Raw genomic sequence first — 6,793 nt, 5'->3', positions numbered from 1 at the left:
GTACTCGACTGGGTTGCCATTGCCTTCTCCAATATGCTGTCTAGGTTGGTCATAACTTTTCTTCCAAGGAGCAAGCATCTTTTAATTTCATGGTTGCAGTTACCATCTGCAGTGATTATGGAGCAAAAAAAAAAAAAAACAAAAAAACAAAAAATAAGTTCAGCCACTGTGTCGACTGTTTCCCCATCTATTTGCCATGAAGTGATGGAACCAGATGCCATGATCTTAGTTTTCTGAATGTTGAGCTTTAAGCCAACTTTTTCACTCTCCTCTTTCACTATCATCAAGAGACTCTTTAGTTCTTCTTCACTTTCTGCCATAAGGATGGTGTCATCTGCATATCTGAGGTTATTGATATTTCTCCAGGGAATCTTGATTCCAGCTTGTGCCTCTTCCAGCTCAGCGTTTCTCATGATGTACTCTGCATAGAAGTTAAATAAGCAGGGTGACAATATACAGCCTTGACGTACTCCTTTTCCTATTTGGAACCAGTCTGTTGTTCCATGTCCAGTTCTAACTGTTGCTTCCTGACCTGCATACAAATTTCTCAAGAGGCAGGTCAGGTGGTCTGGTATTCCCATCTCTTGAAGAATTCTCCACAGTTTATTGTAATCCACACAGTCAAAGGCTTTGGCATAGTCAATAAAGCAGAAATAGGTGTTTTTCTGGAACTCTCTTGCTTTTTCCATGATCCAGCGGATGTTGGCAATTTGGTCTCTGGTTCCTCCGCCTTTTCTAAAACCAGCTTGAACATCTGGAAGTTCACGGTTCATGTATTGCTGAAGCCTGGCTTGGAGAATTTTGAGTATTACTTTACTAGCGTGTGAGATGAGTGCAATTGTGTGGTAGTTTGAGCATTCTTTGGCATTGCCTTTCTTTGGGATTGGAATGAAAATTGACTTTTTCCAGTCCTGTGGCTGCTGCTGAGTTTTCCAAATTTGCTGGCCTATTGAGTGTAGCAGTTTCACAGCATCATTTTCCAGGATTTGTAATAGCTCAACTGGAATTCCATCACCTCCACTAGCTTTGTTCGTAGTGATGCTTTCTAAGGCCCACTTGACTTCACATTCCAGGATGTCTGGCTCTAGGTCAGTGATCACACCATCGTGATTATCTTGGTCATGAAGCTCTTTTTCGTACAGTTCTTCTTTGTTTTCTTGCCACCTCTTCCTAATATTTTCTGCTTCTGTTAGGTCCCTACCATTTATGTCCTTTATTGAGCCCATCTTTGCATGAAATGTTCCCTTGGTATCTCTAATTTTCTTGAAGAGATCTCTAGTCATTCCCATTCTGTTGTTTTCCTCTATTTCTTTGCATTGATCGCTGAGGAAGGCCTTCTTATCTCTTCTTGCTATTCTTGGAACTCTGCATTCAAATGGGTATATCTTTCCTTTTCTCCTTTGCTTTTCACTTCTCTTGTTTTCACAGCTATTTGTAAGGCCTCCTCAAACAGCCATTTTGCTTTTTTGCATTTCTTTTCCATGGGGATGGTCTTTATTCCTGTCTCCAGTACAATGTCATGAACCTCCATCCATAGTTCATCAGGCACTCTGTCTATCAGATCTAGTCCCTTAGATCTATTTCTCACTTCCACTGTATAGTCATAAGGGATTTGATTTAGGTCATACCTGAATGGTCTAGTGGTTTTTCTCCACTTTCTTCAACTTAAGTCTGAATTTGGCATAAGGAGTTCATGATCTGAGCCACAATCAGCTTACGGTCTTGTTTTTCCTGACTGTAATAGAGCTTCTCCATCTTTGGCTGCAAAGAATATAATCAATCTGATTTCGGTGTTGACCATCTGGTGATGTCCATGTGTAGAGTCTTCTCTTGTGTTTTTGGAAGAGGGTGTTTGCTATGACCAGTGCATTGTCTTGGCAGAACTCTATTAGCTTTTGCCCTGCTTCATTCTGTACTCCAAAGCCAAATTTGCCTGTTACTCCAGGTGTTTCTTGACTTCCTACTTTTGCATTCCAGTCCCCTATAATGAAAAGGACATCTTTTTTGGGTGTTAGTTCTAGAGATATAATTGGAATATAACATCAGTTTTAGGTGTACAACATAGTGATTACATATATATTAATATGTATATAATATATATAATGCAAAATGATTATCACAATAAGTTTAGTTAACTTCCATCACCTCATAAAGTTAACAGATTTTTTACTATGATGAAAAATTTTAAGACCTACTCTCTTAGCAGCTTACAGTTCTGCAATGCAGTGTTATCAATTATACTCAGATACATTACATCCTCAGGACTTACTGTACAACTGGAAGTTTGTACCTTTTCACCACCTTCTACTTTCCCCACCAATAACCACCTCCTCTGACTACTACCAATCAGTTCTCTGTATCTATGAGTTTTGGATTTTTATTTATTTTTTATTAATTGTTTTTGATGTTGGTGTACCTTTTTATTCCAAATCTACCTTGCTTAACAAACTTCCCCCATCCCAAATAAGATGACACATAGAAACAGTCTTGATATCAACCTATGTTATAGGTTCGCTTTGCTATTTCTTTGGTTTGAGAAGATATTGGGGCTTACATTTGGAAAAATAAATGAAAGGATAAACTGAAAGAACTATTACATTTTATTTAAAGGTTTTAAAAGATATGGAGCAGAGCTCACAAAAGTTACCTGAATCATTAAAAACCATAAAGTTGGAGAACGGTTTTTTAAAAGAGTGGATACCAAAATAGCTTTAAGGAAGAGGATAACTTGTAAGTATTTTAAATTGCTGAAGAAAGCAAAAGAAGACTTAAGATCTGAAGGATAAAAGTTATAAACATGCTAAAGAATACATTAAAAGAAATAAAAAAGAATGAAGAAACTATACTGTGTCTTAATCCTATTATACATGAACATCGTTTTCATGGGACTCTACAGTCCACTTCAATATTCATACAACAAAAACAATGACTGAAAGAGCTTCAACACTCTTTGGAGCTGGCTATTACAGAATTCATCCTGTATGTAGGGTATGCATGAAAAACGTCCTGGAAACTCATAATATCTGCACACATGAAACTGTTTCTCCAAATTGCATTTCTTGGTCTTGAATCTGGTAGAGTTGGGGTCAGCTACAACTTGAAGCTTACCATTGTGGGATGGGAGAGCAATTTGAACTCAAGGGGCACTTTGCTATAGTTAAATATTCTATAAGCTTCTCTCAATGCCACATATCTACTGAGAATTAAAGAGTAAATGAAAATTTCTAACCAGTTACAAGAATCCATGTAATAAAGGGTAATCACTACAGGATTTATACATACTCAGTTTTCTTAAAGCCATAGACTTTATTATACAAAGGAGAAAGAAAATGGCATTAATAGATCAAGCACATGAATTCCAGAATACTGAATTCCTTTTCCTCTTTTTTTTAAAAATTTCTTTTCCTCTTGCTTAACAACCAGTTAAATCCATGGATTGTAAAATTACATCCATGACAAAAATTTTAGTGTTTTGTGTATTGTCAAAGACCACTATCTTTACCTGAGTGTCCCATTAACTTTAACCTAGAGTTATTTTTTAACTGTCTATAAAGTTTCTTTTCAAATAATTTATTAATTATAACAACTGGGAAGAGCAGTGTGAGGACCTGAATACTTCAGCCAAGCAGTGCAGACAACAAACTTCCTTCAAACCTGCTCTCCTGCCAGGATTTTTATATACTTAAATAACCATTCTCCCTCACTTCTGCAGGGCTACCAGAAGAGAGTGGCATTTCTTGGCCATCACAAGTCTTAGGTAGAATCTTCTCTGTTCCTCGATGTTTGGACAAAGGCTTCTGGACATGAAGTTCATGCCTCTGGTAACTCAGTCTTGTTCTCAATAAGAGAGATCTCCAATTCGGGTAAAAGTCACTGAAAGACATCCAGCATGTAGGAAGCACTGTTTGATGCCTCTAGTGATTAGTGGATTAAGGACATCACCCTTTTCCTTACCCCCAGCAGCTGTTAGGCAGGTGGTGAACTCTTTAGACAGAGAGGAGAGCTCTTGACACAACAAAACTGTCATCTGGCAAAGGGCTCTTCTCCTTTCTATGGTTGTTACTTCCTGCTTCTAGCCATGCAGAACCAGAGCAGCTGTTTTGTGAAGCAGTTCAATTGAGCAGGCAGTCAGTTCTGCTAGGCTCCAGATTGCAAATGCATGGATATCCTCTATTGAATTGTTATTGATTTGCTCAGGTTTTTCTGCTTCCAACTGTTTTTTCTTCTTCTTCCTCTCTTCCACTTGTTTGGCCAGGGATGTCCTGATCCATTCATAGGCTGTATTTCTTGCCCTGGCAAGTTTCTCTTGTTTGGAGGAGACACGCAGCTGAGAAAATAGCTCTGTTCTCTCTTTGGTAAAGTCTTCATTCCCTTTCTTCTCTTCCTCCTCTTCCTCATAGAACTCTGCTAGGGAAAATGCTTCTTTGAGTTGCTCCAATTCAAGTTTTAGAGTCTCTAATTTTTCTCAGATAATTAAGAATAGATTTCACCTTTATTTCACTTTCTCAAGAGAGCATCTCCAGAGCTTCTATATGTGAAAGGCCTTGAAATTCATCAAAGGGTAGCCCATAATGAATTTTCTTGTCTGTTTCCATGGTAACCTCATTGGAAGTCTGTAGCTCTTCTTTCTCCTTTGCCTCTTGTAAAACCTGAGACAGTGTAGATCAGAAGTCTGGTTCATCAGGCCCTTGGTTCTTTTAAATCCAGGATCCCCTTCTGCTATTACATCCATTGTCTTTTTCCCAATGAATTCTAAGGCATCCAAACTCCCAGTAATAACACTCTTTCCTGTGCTCTGAACAGCAGTAGAGATGGTCGAGAATACCCCAAATGGCCCACTCATTGGAGAGGACTTTCCATTCTCTTTGGCATTTGTCTCTCCTATTGCATACTGGACTTCAGTTGAAATTTCACTGGGACTAGGGATTCCAAGGGAGGCCTCTGCCTTCTCAATGACATTTGAAATACCTTGTCCTACCTGAGGCTGAGGAGAGCAAAGACTTGCCCCAGCTGCCCCAATAGCCCCATCCAGACTTGGGTACATCTTTGGAAACAGTCTCTTGGCCTGCAGCTTGTGATGCCCGAATAGGGAGAACTTCTGTCTCAAGGTCACTGGAACATTTGGACTCTGGTCTTTTCTGAGTAGAAGCTATAGATTCTGATTTACTCTGACTTGACACTAGTCAACTGACTCAAAAGTCTTGGCTGAAGTTGAGAAGATGAGAAGTTCTCATCTTCATGGATGGGAGTTGCTTCAGTTATCACTGCAGTCTCAAGATCATCTTTATCCGACATGATTAGATCATTGCCCAGGCCACCTCCTCCCTCAGCGCAGCCACAGCTTCCTTGGAGGAGCTGCTCCTACTTATTTTTTATTAAATTTTAATGCAGTATAATTGCTTTACAGTGTTTTAGTTTCTGTTGTACAGAAAGTGAACCAGCTACATGTTTATATGTGTCCCCTGTCGTTGGATTTCCTTCCCATTTAGGTCACCATAGACCATTGAGTAGAGTTCCCTGAGCATTTCACTAGATTCTCATTATTTATGTATTTTATGCATAGTACCAATAGTACACATATGTCAATCCCAATTTCCCAGTTCATTCCACCCCACCTCCTCCATCTTGGTGTCCATACGTTTGTTCTCTGTGTATGTCTCTGTGCAAATAGGATCATCTATACCATTTTCCTAGATTCCATGTCCATGAGTTAGTATATGATATTTTCTTTTCTCTTTCTGACATACTGAACTCTATATGACTGTCTGTAGGTCCATTCATGTCTCTGCAAATGACACAGTTTCCCTCCTTTTTCTAACTAAGTAATATTCCATTGTGTATTTGTACCACATCTTCTTTATTCCTCTGATAATGGAAATTTACCTTGCTCCCCTCTCCTAGATATTGTAAATAGTGCTGCAATGAACACTGGTGTGGATGTATCTTTTGAATTATGGTTTTCAGTGTGTATTTGCCCAGAAGTGGGATTGCAGGGTCATATGGTAGTTATATATATATATATTTTGCATACAAACAGCACATTTATTTTTAACTGAAAGCAAAAGATAAAAGAATGATAAATATTCCATAGATTTGAATTTACCAAATGAAAATGCTTGATTCTTTTAGCAAATTAATAGGTATGTCTTAAATGTTTAGGGTATTTATCTCACCTCTGTGAGCATTATTCTAATTAACATTTTAAATCTTGGAAAAAGAGCTAAAATCAACACAGGGAATTTAACAGAGTTAAGTGAAAGTTACACATTCATAAAGCAAATATTAACTATAGGAAGGTGTGAGCTGAGTCAGACAACTCAGTAATAATTCATTTGAAAAGATCTAAGAACTTAGGCAATAAGTTCAAGGTAAGAGAAAAAGGTGTGGTAAATATGTTTTCAATACATATACTTTAACCTAATTAATTAACACTTGGGGATTAATCTACAATTGAGTGTTGACATCTACATATTATATTTAAAAATGAATATCACCTCAATGGCAAAATCTTTGCTAGATACTACAGAGAATGAAAAGCAAGGAAAAATGTATATTCCCTAGAAGAATAATCATTGTGGGAGGTCGTAGGAAAGTTGAGTGAAGCGTCAAGTACACTAATAGTAAAAATACAAAGTAGATTCAGAAGTGAGAAAAATGCATTCAAAAGAATGTTTAGATAAGCCAGCTTGAAGTGTATCAACAAATTATGTATAGGAAATATATATAGAAAGTCTGAGCTCAGAACTCACTTCTTATTTGAATAGGTTATAGAAAAAAAGGCTAGTTTGCAAAG

General features: G+C 37.7%; 1 pseudogene; it reads right to left on the bottom strand.

Annotated features, from left to right (window-relative positions):
* Positions 1-2,919: 2,919 nt before the first annotated feature.
* On the bottom strand, positions 2,920-5,534 carry LOC102405435 (annotated as a pseudogene).
* Positions 5,535-6,793: the final 1,259 nt, after the last annotated feature.

Source organism: Bubalus bubalis, chromosome 11, assembly GCF_019923935.1.
Source record: "Bubalus bubalis isolate 160015118507 breed Murrah chromosome 11, NDDB_SH_1, whole genome shotgun sequence".
In the NCBI taxonomy this organism is placed as follows: domain Eukaryota; kingdom Metazoa; phylum Chordata; class Mammalia; order Artiodactyla; family Bovidae; genus Bubalus; species Bubalus bubalis.
Note: the sequence above shows the minus strand (reverse complement) of the source record. Positions and strands in the feature narration are given on the sequence as shown.